General features: G+C 46.0%; 1 pseudogene; it reads left to right on the plus strand.

The window, feature by feature from the left end:
• Positions 1 to 16358, plus strand: part of LOC121046549 — a 73510-nt pseudogene extending 57152 nt beyond the window's left edge.
• Positions 16359 to 16861: the final 503 nt, after the last annotated feature.

The following is a 16861-nucleotide window of genomic DNA, read 5'->3' on the forward strand; positions in this document are numbered from 1 at the left end:
GAAACGCTGTGTGCGTGCGGAGTTTTCTGATAAACATTTAGCTGTCAGTCAGCGTATGCCCTGTATACTCCGACGTTTGTCCCGTCCTTCTGAGCTGTTTTTACTCATGAAGTCCAGGTTAAAGTACTTCCTCGTGAGCCTTCAATAATGGCGCCTACGATCTATGGTTGTGTTCGGTTATCTGACGGCAGTTCAAAGAAACAACCACGCGGAAGTAAGCGTACAAACTGTTCCGTAAGGGAAGCGGCAGATGCATTCTGCCGCTTGCCTTCATTGCTTTAGTAACTGAGCGGACTGAAGAATCAGCCTGCCAACTTTGGAAAGACTTCTAGTAAAATAATCAATATATTTTTTGTCATGAAAGTAATGAAATCATTTCAATTTAGACAAAACCAAATAAATATGATTTAAATTAAATAAATATGCTCTAAACCAGGGGTCTCAAACACGCGGCCCGCGACTCGCTGAGACGCGGCCCGTAGGGAACCGGCTACGAGTCCCGGTTCCGATGTTTCGAGCGCTAGAAATCGCAGGCGCCATCTTGATCTCATCTCGCCGATTCATTTTCGATCGAAAAGTCGCTCCGCTCCTTGAACGCATTCAAATAGTTTTCACTTATATGCGTTCATTTGCCCTTTGTTTTGCTTTATCTTTTGCTTCCCAGCTTTTTGTAATGTACAATAATTCCGTTAATACAATTCCGTTCTATAGGCTGCAAGCGCTCGCTCTTTGTTGAAGGATGCATCTCGACTCCTCAAAATCTCGATCGGCAGGAGCAACCGCCAAAGATAAAGCAACGACTTCGGCGCAATTAAAAGACAACTATGGGTGTTGTAATCAAAATCGTCAGGAAAGCAAGAACGGTCAAATAACTGATTGTTTCTTAAATACATGTTGAGCTTGGTTAATTCCTCAGTGAATTGAGCAATGGGAACAACAGTGTACTTACTTTCCTGTTCTATTAAAAATGCGAGCACGTTGGCGGGGCAGTATCACTTCAATTATTGCTATCACATCAGGTCAGGGCCCAAAATAGTCATATAAACATATCAAATCTAAAAACGAGACTGGCATAACTGAGTTTACAAAAAGCATAGAACACGAGGTATCTTCCTTTTTTAAACTTTTTAACCCCCCCCCCCCCTTCCTCTGGTTTAACGTTGGCCCACGGCCTTCCCAGTGTCGGCTGTCTGGCCCCCACTCTGAAATGAGTTTGAGACCACTGCTCTAAACCAAATAATTCTGATTTCTTTTATTTTCTTTTTTGTTAATTTATTTTGAGTGACCCACGAACAGCTTGACTCCTTCTTAGTCGTGCACTTATAAATGACAGCAGTATAATTGATCGGACACGATAAAAAAAAGAGATTAAAAGTATGTACAAAACTGTTTTTTTTTTCTAAATTTATACGTGTAATAAAATGTCTAGTAGCATTCCCACAAATCTGTTCTAAATTTTTATACGGCAACCGAAGGCGTGCCATGGACGTTGCGTGATATAAATCAGAAGGATAAAACAAAGAATAAACTCTGCTAGACCTACGAGGAACGCGCAACTAAACGTGACTTAGTAGTGCCGGTGAATCAATTATAACATTTGGAATCTTATACAGAAACATCAATCAACGGATCGTTCTCTTGTTGTGCAACATGTCCAATTTCGCGAGGTATCCAACCATTTCGTAACCGTAAACATAATTCGGTTAAAAGTAACGATGAAACAATACACGAACACATTTACGTTGAACACGCTCTATTACACTTGTGTTAGCCGCTTCAATACAATTCCATACAGTTGAGGCATTATTCGACACGACAATGCACCATTTAAAAAACCAAACGTAACAAACAAAATGATGAAAAAAAAACCGTGTTATTCACGTAACGACTTCCAGAACTCTAAAGAAAGCATTCGTAACTGTAGTTACTTGATGATTAAAATTAATCGCAGTATTTATTAAAACTCCCAGATTATGGGTGATCTCGACATGAATATCATTGGCGTAATCTAGATTATATAGAAAATTCAGAATTTCACGCTTTCTAGAGAAAGAAATAACTTTCGTATTTGACTCATTTAAAGATAGACCATTTGAAAGACACCACACCGAAATAGAATCTATATAATGGTGAAGACATTCGCATTTTTTCAACCACTTTAGCCACCGTAAACAACCTAGTATCATCAGCAAATAACAATAACTGCATGTGCTTAAACGAAGAAGGGAAATCACTCACAAGAATTAAACATAGTAAAGAACCGAGGATACTGCCTTGGGGAACGCCAGAAGTAGAAAAAAAAAAAAAGGAGCAGATAATTGGCACAAATTTCACTCGATGAGAGAGATCTATCAAACACACGACAGTACTTAGAAGGCAGCAGGACCGTAACTAGTAGGTAGCAGGACCGTAACTAGAGAGTTTATTGAACAGTAGTCCATGATTTACTTTATCGAAAGCACGGGTCATATCAAAGTACACTACATCCGCTTGTCCAGCGGTGTGTATACAGGAACATCAATCCACATATGGTACTAGTTGACCAGGAAGGAACATAGGTTTGTTTCTGCAAAGCGGCTTTTCATGAAACCATATTGTTCAGGAATAATATTCCGACAAAAATATGCCATAGAGGTGGGTGTGCGGAACAATTTCCTATACCTTTGACAAACCACAGAGGAGGGAGCAAGGCTGATAGTTGGTAACCTTGGATAGATCACCCGATTTTGTGCAACGGAACGACCATAGAGCTTGTTACAAACGCTAGTTAAAGGGACCATGAAGGCAATTTAATTTTTTTTTAAAGAAGGTGTTTTCGGAATCATTGGGGTCCTGGCATGCCACACAATTTTTTCTAGAACGTTGTGACTCTTATTTCTGTACCTGCAAATAAATTTGCGAAACCGAAACAAACATTCAGATTTCTTCCCTTTTTCGCCTCTAGATAGAGAAGTGACGTCAGGGAGCACTGTCTGCATCGGTAGGATTTAGTGCACACTCAGTGTGGTTCCCGTGGTTCGCTCTAGTGCTTGGCGGTCTGTGAAGAAAACCTGGAAGAAATGGACGACAACGCCGCGCTCGCAAACGAGTTTGAGCTCCCGTTCAGCGACCTCACGCCGACTAAACGGGAGATGCAGCTAAGGACGCAGAACTCTGGATTGGCACTTTACGAGGGCGCCCTAAACCTACCACCAACTCCTCGGTCGAGCAACTCCCCGCCCCACTCGCCGACGCCGACGCAATGCCGCTGTCCACAGCTCTACGCAAGACGACGGCGCGCAAACAAATGCTGCGCATTGCTGCATCGGTCGGCAGTTTAGGCAAACTAACGTCGCCCGATCGACCGCACGTCTTTAGCCGACCTTCTTCTTCTTCTAAGCGTTGTGAAAGATGGTGGGGGGGGGGGAGGAGAGGGCCAATAGTGGTTGCGCACCGGGCGCTTGGTCACTGGCTCTCGGGGGGAGGGGGGTGTGGGGAGAAAGGTTGGGGGTGGAGGGGGGAGATAGAAATAGATTTGTAGAAGGGGAGGGGGGGGGGCGGGCATGTCGGAGTACGCGCGAGGGGGATTAATTTAGTTGCATCGAATACCGGGTGGCCGGGGATGGGGGGGCGGGGGGAGTTGGGGGTCCAGCGCTGGAGGCTGGCACGGCGCGGTGTCCGGCGATCAAGCAATCGTCCGGGGCGACCACGTCGTGTGGTGGGAGGTCCCACTCTAGTCCACCCGCGCCGGAGTCCGGGCGCGTTCGTCGAGCACGCGGCAGGTGCGCGCCAAACCTTGCGCGCAACCTGCTACTGCACATAAACGCGGCATGATTGGTGAGACACCAGTTCTCAAAGCGAACACGAGACGACGCACGAAACCAAAACCAAAAGTCCGCCGCCCACGGCACTCGTACCTTTTTCTTTTTTTTTTTCTTTTTTTTTTGTCCATGGTTGCTCGATGCTTGTTACGCGCCCGGGGTAGCAGTGCGGGATGCGTTCAACCCACTGATCTCTATGACAATTGCTGGATCGCGTTTGCCCGCTCCGCGAATGCGGTCACTGGCGGCCATCTTTAGGTAGAGTTATATCACCTCTAGCCAATGTAAGCTGCTGCAGCCGCTATCATCCATCCATGGCAGATAGCGTTTTGGCAGGTGGGTTGGCAGGCTGCGGTCAAAATAGCGTGGGTGATATTGCTTGCTTGATTAAAATTGTTTGACGAAACATGTTTTTGAAACCCGACGTGAACAGTAGTCCGGGTTTTGAGGACCTGGTAAAAGTTTCACAAAATTGCAGCACCGGGAGAAAAGCAGCACAGCACGTATCAAAAGTCGCATCGAAAGGAGCATCGAAAGCAGACGACGGTACGGAGTCTGCTTTTGATGCGAGCTGCGCTGGCTTTCCCCCGGTGCTGCGCTTTCGTAGAACTTTTGCCGGGTCCTCAAAGATGAGGCTACCGTTCACGCCGGGTTTCAAGAATCTGCTTCGTCGAACAACTTCAATCAAGCACGAAATGTCACCCACGGTACAGTGTACTAGATCTACGGCTATTTTATGGCAGCCTGCCGCCATTGCGCTGTCCGCCATATTACTATGATGGCTAGAGATGATATAACTCTACCTAAAGATGGCCGCCAGTGACCGCATTCCGGTCCATAGGAGGAGCTGGTCAAACGCGATCCAGCAAATAGACATAGAGATCAGTGGTTCAACCAGTGACAAACGGAGGGGTCGCTTCAGATTATGCTTTTATACACGGTATGAAACCTATTAATTCCACACTCCAACTTCAAAATATTATCTAAGGTTCAAATAAACTTTTCCATCACATCTCACCACCGAAATCGAAACCAAGAGCGCGTCTATCGTTTGAACCAATCGGCAGACGAGGAGCCCGTTGTCGTCACGCTTCGACGGCGCACTTTGGTTCACCTTTCTGCCGTCGCCTCGGTGGGGTCTCAGGCATCGTTCCCGGCGCTATTATTACCGCGCCTGTTTGCTCGATTGGTGTGGCACCCAAACTTCTGTTCGGGCTAGAACTTGGTCAACAGTATCTGAGACGTGCCTGACATCCATTTCAATCGTCGAATAAAACTTCGAAACTGCCTTCATGGTCCCTTTAATGTCCCTGAATCAAGTGTGAAGTTATATATATGGACCAAATCTGAACAAAGTATTTGAGCACAACTTTCTACTATAAAACTTGGAATACGATCCGCTCCCGTGGGTAAGCTTGGTTTAAAATTTTTAATTGCCTCCAAAACTTTTGATTTTTCTCCGAAACTTATCATAGAAAAATCACGATTTGTTTGCTTTATGGAAGTTATTGTTGGGAAGCCTGGACTTATTTGGCAGTGGTGGAACAGCCGACACCGCGGTGCACGCAACTCTGGATGAGATGCCAGTTTAATGGCGTATTCCGTGTCAACAATTGTCTCTAATGTTTATATCTTTCTTTGTGGGCAGGCTTTCAAAAGACTGCCCACATTGAAATAGTCAGCCCTCTCCAAAAACTAGCTATACCCCCTCAGCATCGAAACCGTACGTAGCACGACTTGTGTTTTTGAAGATTGAAGTTTGTTGTACTAATCTTTATTGCAAAATAAACTAGTACAAAAATTACCCAATCCCGCAAAAGGACGTGTGTGCCTGTGGGCGGGACACTGTTGCAAGGGATAGGAACAGTGTTACTACTCTTGCACCGAACAACGCACCGGCATGCTTCAGGCACATACCTATTTCACGCCCTAAACCGTTACAGACGAAATCCAAATCACATGTTACAAAACCCGACAAATTACAAACTCTGTAAATATAAAATTGATTACCACAAGATGCGAAAACCTACACAGAACGACGTACCAATTTACTTCTGCGTAAAAAAAAATAAAAAAAAAACAGGTCACAAGTTTGTCTTTGCATCAAGGATATTGCACCGCTTTCTCAACTCTCTCATACAATTCTAAGTGACTGCGAATCCAGGAGTACATTTGACAATATGTTTTGATAATGCGGAACATAAAAAAGTCGTGTCCTGTTACCGTAGTTCGTGAAAACACTTGACAGAACGAAACGTTTTATTTTCTTGAGGACCCTTTGCGTCTTTAGTGGCTGCTTAAACGTGTATTTGTACTAATTGTTTACTAGTATCGTACATATATTATTTATTGTTTATTTTATTTCACAATATTGCCAGCACTATTACGGGCCAAGGCAAGAGTGGACGATACAACGGAGGTGTTTTACTTCGTGCACGCAACGCGTAACGAAACCACATCTCCTACAGGAGTATCAAAAAGAAACGCGACAATGTTCATATCACAACCACTACAACGAACGTTTTACTTATCAAACAATGCACTTATCAAAAAATACACATTACATTTCTCAGCTGGCAAGTTCCATTACAACCGCACCTTTAGGTCCCTTTCGAGCTCAGCATATTTAGTTCCATGCGCAATGTTCTTTGCTATGTTTCGCAGAATAATATCTAATATTCTTTTTGTTTATATATAATACGAGCAGGAACCATAAACCGTTCGTAGCATAGACTCCCCCAGTGCCTGATATGTGTCATATCTAGTAGGTGCATCGGTCAGAGAACGAAGGCATATACATAAGCAGATACCGTACGTAGGCGCCTCGCCCGGTAGTGAAGATCCGCTCCCCATGAGAGAAGTTCATCGAAAAGCACGCCCAGATACGTTGTGGATGGTACGTATTCTCGCGGTCCGCACCTGCAGCTTTTACATGCGGATAAGTCAAGGACTAACCGCTCATTCACACTGGAAGCGGATCCGCGTTCGCAAAGCGGTTGCGAGCGGGGTTGTATAAAGATTCCGTACAATTGCACGCACACTCGATGACATCAACTGCGCGTGCAACTGTACTGGATCTTTATAAAACCGCGTTCCCAACCGCTTTGCGAACGCGGATCCGCTTCCAGTGTGAATGAGCGGTAAGGGGGCCTACAATTTTATATCATCTTAAAGCTAGGGAACATGCTGGCGCCATCTCTTGTGTAGCCGTGGAACATTCGCGATTTTGGTGTACAGGGTGTTTTTCTTTTTAGTTGCACCAAATTTCTAAAAAAAAAAAAAATAAGAGTCGCATTAGGACACTTTTAATTTTTTCCTCAGCTGACCCGACTTGGTGGCTGTCATGCATGTGGCATGCACGAGGCAGCGGATTCAGCGCGCGCCGTCGCCGACGGGTTATCGTGCTTTGTGATTGTTATATTTTTGTTACCCGTGGTGTGCGCTGATTGGTGCGACGAGAAAAAGACGAAGTGACGACGAAAGGACCGAGGCTGGAGACTGTGCACGAGGAGAAAAAAGGAACGCGGTGCGCTGGAGCTGGTGCAAGCACGACTTCGAACCGGAATAAAACGCTTTCCCCCCAAAAGGCTGGCTCCCTGCCTTCCCGGGTCTCACGGCGCCCAAACCACAAGCCGTGACTAGTCACGGCTTGTGGTTTGGGCGCCGTGAGACCCGGGAAGGCAGGGAGCCAGCCTTTTGGGGGGAAAGCGTTTTATTTCGGTTCGAAGTCGTGCTTGCACCAGCTCCAGCGCACCGCGTTCCTTTTTTCTCCTCGTGCACAGTCTCCAGCCTCGGTCCTTTCGTCGTCACTTCGTCTTTTTCTCGTCGCACCAATCAGCGCACACCACGGGTAACAAAAATATAACAATCACAAAGCACGATAACCCGTCGGCGACGGCGCGCGCTGAATCCGCTGCCTCGTGCATGCCACATGCATGACACGCCCCCCCCCCCCCTTTTTTTTTTCTTTTCCAATAAAAAAATCACAATTTGTGTATTCCTTTACAATCGTAACATTTAGAACAAAAGAAAACGAACTGCGCGCACATTCCCATCCATTCGGCGTGAATGATCACTAGAAAGACTGACAAACTTCTTGAGAACATCTAAAGTACATTAACCACAAACAAAACTCCACCCGGCTACAGCCTTGACAACGCATCAGCAGGGACATTTCTCGTCCCTTTTACGTACTGGACATTCAGGTTAAATTTTTGCAACGCTAGCACCCAACGAGTCAGCCTCGCACTATTTGGTGCTGCTGACGCCAAATACTGCAAAGGGTTATGGTCGGTGCGAATTTCGACCTCCGCCCCAAATAGCCACGTTTCCAACTGACCCAAGGCCCACACAATCGCGTAAGCTTCGCGTTCGATTACAGCCCACCGGGTTTGGGGATCAGTTAGTTTTTTACTGAGAAACGCCACCGGGTACTCTTTTCCATCACCTGCCCTTTGGGCAAGACATGCCCCTATAGCTCTATCCGATGCGTCGGTGGACAGAACAAAAGGCTGGCTGGCATCTGGCGCTCTCATGACTGGGACTTCCATCAGGAGACACTTTGCCCTTTGAAACGCTTGTTCCTCCTCGTCACCCCACGGTAACACGTTCGGAGTCCTGTCTCCAGTTCGCGCGGTCAACGGCAATACCACTTCAGCATAGTTCGCAATGTAGTCTCTATAGTAGTTCATTAGCCCTAAAAAGCTCTTCAGTTCTTTCTTCGTCTTTGGCCTCTCCATGATCTGAATCGCCTTGATACGAACGGGGTCAGGAGCATGCCTCCCAGAGCCGATCTGGTGGCCGAGGTACATCATCATTCCCTGGGCAAACCTGCATTTGGACAGCTTCACCGTAAGCCCCACGCGACTTAAGGTTTCGAGAACGCTTTTTACATGCAAAAGGTGGTCTTCCCACTTAGAAGAATATATTGCAATGTCATCGATATATGCGCCTGCATATTCTCTGTGTGGTTGCAACACTTCATTCATCACGCGCTGAAAAGTTGCCGCTGAATTTTTCAACCCATAGGGCATAACTTTCCATGCGTACTGCCCACGATTGGTTACGAATGCTGTGAACTTCTGAGACCGTTCTTCGACTGGTATTTGCCAATACCCACGGGTTAGGTCCAGTACTGTTATGTACGACGCCTTCGCGACCATCCAGATCATTTCGGTAGCATTATTCATTGGAAAGGCATCGACTTCAGTGATCGCGTTTAATTGCCTATAATCGATGCACAATCTCACACTCCCATCCTTCTTCGCTACACAGACTACCGGATGAGCAAACTCTGATTCAACTGGATAGATCATACCCCATTCTAGAAGCTGTTCTATCTGCCTTTCAACCTCAGCTCTCATTTTTATCGGCACCCTATAAGCATATCTCTTCTTTTGTTGCGAACCTTCAACAAGTCTTATCTTGTGCAGTCCCTTTGCACACTTTCCTGGGCGCCTAGAAAAGACATGTACGAACTGCTGTACCATGCTGTACATCTCTTTTTCCTCCGCGGTTTTCTGTGATTCAGGTTCACCTGCTCCCCTCCCGTCTGTGGGGAGTTCCTCCACCGAACCGAAGTCCGGATCATCAAAGATAACACCAACAGCGTCAACGCGTGCCACATATGGCCTAAGTTTGTTGGCGTGGATCCACTTACGGCCACCGTCAGGCATCTCAACTACGTAGCTGTTCTTTCTCCTAACCTCTAGTATCTTCGCTGGTCCCAACCAAGGAAAGTTCATCTTTTTACCACTCGTGTCCCTTAGTAGCACTAGATCGCCCCTACAAAAGGCCTTCTCTTTCGCTCGGAGATTGTAACGCGTGGCGTACGACCTCTGTTTGTGCTCTGCCTGTTCCTTTACTACTCGCGTCATGTCGGCCATTTGTTTTCTTAATCTAACCAGATATTTGTCCGCCGACTCAATGAGCGTGGACGGGGGCGTCCAATCACCAGTCCATGATTTTTTTAGGATGGACAGTGGACCATTCGGCGCACGTCCATACATGAGTTCAAATGGCGACATCCCCGTAGTTTCATTCGGGATTTCGCGGTAGGCCCAAAGTAGACAAGGAACTAGGCGATCCCAGCCCCGCCCATGTTCCGCTATCACTTGCCTCAACATCCGCTTCAGCGTACCATTCCCATCGCTCAACTAGCCCATTGCTCTCTGGGTGTTCTGGTGTAGAGAACCTGGGTGACGACCCCAACCTACGCAGCAACTCCTGTGTGAGCTCGGCCGTGAAGTTTGTGCCCTGATCGGACGAGACTGTTTCTGGCACTCCCATTCGCGCGAATATTTCAACCAGCGCGTCACACACTGCCTTCGCCGTTAGCGATCTGATACAAACCACTTCTGGCCATCTCGTGCACACATCAACCAGACACAAGGCATATTTGTGCCCCCTCGACGACGCCGGGTCTAACGGTCCAATACAATCCATTACAACTGTCTGGAATGGAACATCTGGTCTTACTAGCGGGGTAATAGGCACACGGTCTCTGGTTCTAGGTCTCGCGTTCAACTGGCAGTAATGGCAATCTTTGCAGTATTTACTAATCTGCTCCTGCATGTTCGACCAGTAAAATGAATTCTTAATTCGCTGTTGCGTTTTCTTTCCAGCGAAATGCCCGCCAACTGGTTTGTCGTGGGCTACTTCTAACACTGTCTTCCGCCTGCTTTCCGGTAAAACTAGCTGCTTGACAATTCTGCCATTTATTTTTTCTTTATGGAACAGCATTCCATCAACCACTTGCATTCCATGAGTCCCTTTTTTTGCCTGTAGCCACAAGGGCTTCAGCGACTCGTCGTTCTTTTGCTCTGTTCGAAACTGAAGGCAACCTTCAGATTCTATTTCGTTTACGTCACTTCGCTCGTCCACAGACTCTACAATCCCGTTTTCACCCTCCGACTGTGTGCTCGCCACGCATGCCTCTATCACCAGCCCTTCCTTCAATACTGCAGCGTCACAGGGAAGATCCACCTGATCTACTAAGGGCACTTTCTGTTCTACTTCTCTTAAAGCTACTAAATCCTCAGGTGTGAGTAGCGCGTCAACTTCTCCGGCAAGCTGCTCGGTTACAGCACAGAGCAGTAAAGTATCCACTCCAGTATCAAACGCCCTGCTACCAAGTCGAAACGGGACATACACGAGATCGGCCTCCACCTCGTGGCCGAAAGCGCCCTTCAACCGAACCTTCCCTTTTTGATTCTCGTCCAAAATGGTGGCCATCGACCTTCGAACCACTGTAATGTCTGCCCCCGAATCGACCCTAGCATTCAAGCGCTTGTCTCCTGAGCGGAGTTGCACAAATCGTTCTTCGTCAAGCACTTCGTGTTGTTCAGTCAGTGATACTAGTTCATCATGTACCTCGATTGATTGCTCGGCGTGTTCGCAGTCTAAAGGTCTTTTTACTCGTGCCGTTAGCTTAGGATTGGTCTCAGGGCAATTTCTTGCCAGATGACCCTGTTTCCCACAAGCGAAACAGCGTCGAGTGTCGCCGACATACTCAGTATGACCTCTCTCTTTCGGAGGCGTCATAGACTCGCTCTGACTAGAGTCACCAGTAGTGTCTGTCTTGTGATAGGGTTTTGGGACCTTCTGTGCATTACTCTCCTGATAGCATTCAGCGAGCTTAGCTATCGCCTCGGGACGCAGCCACTCCCCCGTTTCGTTCAAGGCAACATATGCTTTTATTTAATTAGGGAGGGACTCCTTCAACCTATCCGCGACAACTAGTTGCAACAGGTCATCGTAAGTATCCACTTTTCTACTGTTCACATAATAACTGAAGTAGCTATTAAGTCGGCCGGCGAACTGGCTCCAGGACTCTTCCCGCAATTTGCCTGCCGTTGTGAATAGTCGTTTGTATTCGTTTGGAGATAATCTTAGCTCACGTAAAATTCGTTCTTTTAGCTGAGCGTAAGATGGCAGTTCCTTCATGCCACTGCACATGATCGCTGACCTGACCCTGTCAGCTATATACGGCATTATCAGAACAGTTTTTATCTCGTCAGGGACCTGAAAGGATCGAAATATGACTTCTACCGCCTCAAACCAGCCAGGCACCAAGGTTTTGTCCCCGGGCATCCGGCTGAGCACATTAGTCAAGAGTGCAGCATAGTGGGCTACCCCAGATTCTGGTTGTAATCCCAGCCCCCCATCTGCACCACCACCATTTTCCTTCTGCAATTTTTGGAGCTCAATTTGTGCCTGTATTTGTTCGAGCTTTATTTTTTCAATTTCCAACCGAGTGTTCATCACTTCAGAATCAGTTTTTCTTTTTAGTTGCACCAAATTTCTAAAAAAAAAAAAAATAAGAGTCGCATTAGGACACTTTTAATTTTTTCCTCAGCTGACCCGACTTGGTGGCCACAAGAAACAAGGTTGTTTGTGCAGTTAGGCGGCTAACTAACGAATTCATTTAAATTACCTTTTTACTTTAGAGGGCATCAAGATCAAATCAAATCAAATCAGTTTATTTTCTGCCACAAAAATACATCCGTGACAAGGGCGCTGGGAAAAAAGCTGCACTTGTGCAGCTTGACGGGGCCCAGCGCCCTAATAATCATCTGGTGGGCTAGTTAGTGGGGCATATTGCATATTCGAAACTGATGTCAATCCTTCACTATAGTATGGGCCACCCGCAAGCTTTAATAAACAAGTTGGTCAAAACTTCAGCTTTGGCGAGTTGGAGGTTTAAGGCCCGTTCACACTCTTGCGACTGCTTGCGACCTCTTAAACCTGGGTTCCTTAAAACTTCTTAAACCAGAGAACACACTGGCGCCACCTATTGGGAAGCAGTGTTAACTCGGCGGTCCGGCATAATTTTTTTTATTTCTCGCGCAATATCCTTTCTTTTTTGGCTCGAAAAGCTTTTGTCAATGTTATAAACGAGCCTTTCTATGGGTATTACGCACATTTGACCTCGGAAATCCCGCAAAACCTTCGCTTTTGTGAAATGCAGTTCTAGGGTCACCGCATAGATGGCGCCACAATGTCAGTGTATTCCCTCATTCTAGAAACATTTAAGAAGTTGTAAGAGATCTCGTCTCTCTCAGTCGTACTCGGTCGCAAGAGTGTGAACGGGAGGGAACACACTGGTATTGTGGCGCCATCTATGCGGTGACCCTGGAACTGCATTTTACAAGAGCGAAGGTTTTGCGGGATTTCCGAGGTCAAATGTGCGTAATAACCATAGAAAGGCTCGTTTATAACATTGACAAAAGTTTTTCGAGCCAAAAAAGAAAAGATAATGCGCGAGAAATAAGAAAAAAATATGCCGGACCGCCGAGTTTACACTGCTTCCCAATAGATGGCGCCAGTGTGTTCTCTGGTTTAAGAAGTTTTTAGGAACCCAGGTTTAAGAGGTCGCAAGCAGTCGCAAGAGTGTGAACGGGCCTTTATGCTTAAGCGCCGTTCACAGATATGCAGCCGAGTACGACCGAGAGAGACCAGACCGGTTTTTAAACCTCTTGCGACGTCTTAGGACCAGCTACGCTGAAGCGCATCCGGTCCTAACACACTTTACAGCACACAAGAACAAACACACTTCAAAGGATATTTTCCCTCTTTCTTCTTTTTTTTCCTTTATTTCTTGGTGTTCTTTTTTGGTGTACGTGAACTTTGAAGTGTGTCTCTTCTTGTGCGCTGTGAAGTAAAACATGTAAGCGTTCGGGCGCTACCGGCCAAATTATTTTAGTTCCGCAGGCTTCCTCAAACGGAAACCGAAACGCCTCACAGGTGACGTTGTTACTGTAACACCACACGAGGGCAGAAATAGTGACGCCACTGCCGCTATTTTCTAAATTAGTTTCGGTTTGAAGAAGCCCGCGGAACTAAAATAATTTGGACGGCAGTGCCAAAATGCTTACATGTTTATAACAGCTTGCGGTTGAAGCATACAGCCTTGAGGTTGGACATCAATTTCGTAAGTGGAATATGCCCTCTAAAGTCATTAATTAGAAAAAATAAAATAGCCTCTTTAATTAGCCACCTAACTGCACAAACAACCTTGTTTTATAGTGGACACCAAGTCGTGTAAGCTAGTAAAAAAATGTCCTAATGCAACTTTTCTTATATTTGGCGCAGCTAAATAAACATCCTGTATTTCTTAGAGTTTTGCACACATATTTTCACTATCGGCTTGAAAAGCTTTTTCCAATGTTATAAACGACCGTTTCCCATATATAGTACGTACAACGCTGTGATACAATGCAGTTCTGAGGCTATATATGACCCTAGAACTGCACCTCATATGTGGCGCCAGATTGCTATAGCGTGTTCTCTTGTCACAACGGGTCGTAATGCACTCCATCATACGCAGTTACAAGTGTGTGAACCAGCCTGTACAGTAGAGCTTTTGAAGCTTCTAATACTGCCACCAGATTAATTTGACTTCTCAAGAAGGCCTATTTCTCTTGGCGCTTGTGTACTTCCGCGAATTCAATATGTTATACAGTACAATGCCAGTGGAAAAACCATAACCGTGAGCAACGCCTCTATCTGTGTCACTCGCAGATACTTGTGAGTAAAATTTCAGGGGCAGCTGCTACATAACACGCTATCTGATCTTCACAGGCGTACCACGACCTGGGCGCGGACGGCCCTTACATGAAGCTGCTGCATCTTCCGGAAGCGGCGACCACGCTGCGCAAGCACCTGGGTCTGCATGTGGCCGCCGCGTACGCGCTGGCCATCCTCGAGGACGAGCACTGGCTCCACTACAAAGGCGTGCCTAGGGACAAGGATGAGGAGCACGTCCTCCAGAAGATCACCACCATCAAGAGGATGGCCCTGGGCGCGCCCAGGCCGGATCTGGACGGGTCGGGAGACTCGGGAGATGCCTGAGCACGCGTCCCTTGCTTTTCGCCGCTTGGTCAGCCCGCCATCTACCGGGCGTTCTGAACAGGCTTCATTTGAAGACGTCCTCCGAGTTTTCCGCCCGTCGGCCTCTTGAGGGTGCGCTTTCGGGCTAGTCCTAAAAGGGTCTCCCGGGTACTTCCTCTTGGGAGACGCATTTTGGAAAGAGAATCACATCATCTGGACGCCCCATCTGCAGACCGTGTCAACTGCCCTCATGAGCACCCTAACTACAGAATTAATCCCAAGAGTTTAACCACTCATCTTACAGCTCCGGCCTCTTCTAGCTTGTAGACTTTCCTCTGAAAACGCAATCCGAAATCCCCATCTGATGATTCCAGTGTGGGGTTATTTCAACCAGTTTTTCTAAGGAGGTTTTTGATGCGGAAGCATGTGGTGAAGTCTGCCGCAAAAGATAGTTTGCAAGCAATTCAGAAGATACCATCAGGAGACATCTCAAGGGAATGACATTCGGAAGATTCTTAGGGTGTGTTCTTTGCATCGATGTCATCAGGGGCGAAGAAGTCTCCAGGGAGCCTCGAAAGAAGGCTCGGACCTTGTGCCTGGTGCAGACTCTCCTTCCGGACATAGTGAGCTGAAACGCAAAGATTAACTGCGGCGGTGGCGACAGCGTGCGCGGGGTAAAACATGGGGAAGTTAGTATTCCAATAAGAAATTATATTATTTGTGCATAGTAATATTAATCTTTTTCTTGCCTGTCTTTCTGGACATAAGTAGATAGCAGAGGCACGGTGGGTGCCATGGTGGTTTCAGAAACCATAATCACTCGACAAGCTGATGGTGCAATAGACCGAATTATTCGTGCCACGATGGCCTCATTCATGTCGCGTATGTCCGACGTGATATTGAATTGCATGGTCAGGTGCCTGAGAAGTGTCACGGCTATTGGGTAGACTCAGAATACTTGTATATCAAACGCTGTATAAAAATAAAAGTCTGGTCAAAAACAGTTAAGCCGATATTCCCATCAAAAGAAAGAAAGATAAAGAAAAGCAACGCAGGGTGCGGGCAAATCGGACGAAGCTAATGTGGCGGTTAGCTCTCATGACGTAGTTAAAAAAGTCTAACGTGGAGTATACTGATTATAAACGGGCCATGAACCGCTATGAAGTGTCTTTAGCAAATACGTTCCAGCCGAAAACATCTACGAAAAATTACGGGAAGATTCCATTGACGGATTCTTAAGGCTGCGGTTCCACGGCCGCAACAATAATGCCTGTGCTGGGTGTACCTCGTATCATGGTCGCGCTACAAATGTCGCGTCTGTGCGGGAGTAACGCAATTCGTTCTAATTGCAAATAAATGGCCCATTAATCTTCGCTACCTTATGACAAAACGTAATATCTTCGCAAAAGTCACCCGTAATATGAAACAAGAAGCGCAGGTTTTCATATGTTTGAAAACATGCCTCTATGCGTTCTAGGTTTATAGATTTATAAAGCGACCAAGTCGCGTTTTGATTTTATTAATAAATAGACAAAGAACACATACAGTTTCGTATTTGCGTATTATTTGGAATTAGTGTACACATCTTTTTCTATTTATTTAAAAGCTGTTTTTTTTTTATACTAAAAGTGTCATCACTCAGTGTGGCCTTGAAACCGAGCAACGAACTTTGAGGACCTATTTTTGATGAACCTAGCAACTTACCGTAAAAAATATGAGAAGCGCAACTCCAACCAATTAGTTGTTAACTCTGCCTTATAATCCTTAAATTTCAATAATCTTTCCAAGGAGTTCTTAGTTTTTTTCGAATAGCATTTTAGGAGCTGGTCTGATATTTTTAATTGTGTTCTAGCGGAACTGAATTGGGCCTCTTTAAGGCTGAGTTCTTCGTATTTGTGTTCAAATGCGTTTAAAATAATTTCACCATAAAGCAATATTTTGAAGCTTGACTATGCACGCGAAAAATGCAATTCAGAAAAAAACGAGTTATTTTGAAAGGAAATTCGTTTGGAGAATTTCCTCAGTCGATTTTAGCGTACTTTCCAGGATTATAATTTTTCTAAAGCTAACTAACTGTTTTAAGTATCGAATATTATTGCAGCTCTAGCGGACGACGCACACCTGCGCCATCTTTTGCTTGTATAGATTAGCAGTTCAAATTGACGTTCCCGAAGACGATACGGATGGCGCCACCAACGTTACAAATACTCTCACTTGGGAAAGTCACCTCT

The sequence above is a fragment of the Ixodes scapularis genome, unplaced genomic scaffold, assembly GCF_016920785.2.
Source record: "Ixodes scapularis isolate PalLabHiFi unplaced genomic scaffold, ASM1692078v2 PGA_scaffold6__148_contigs__length_123643588, whole genome shotgun sequence".
NCBI classification, from domain to species: Eukaryota; Metazoa; Arthropoda; class Arachnida; order Ixodida; family Ixodidae; genus Ixodes; species Ixodes scapularis.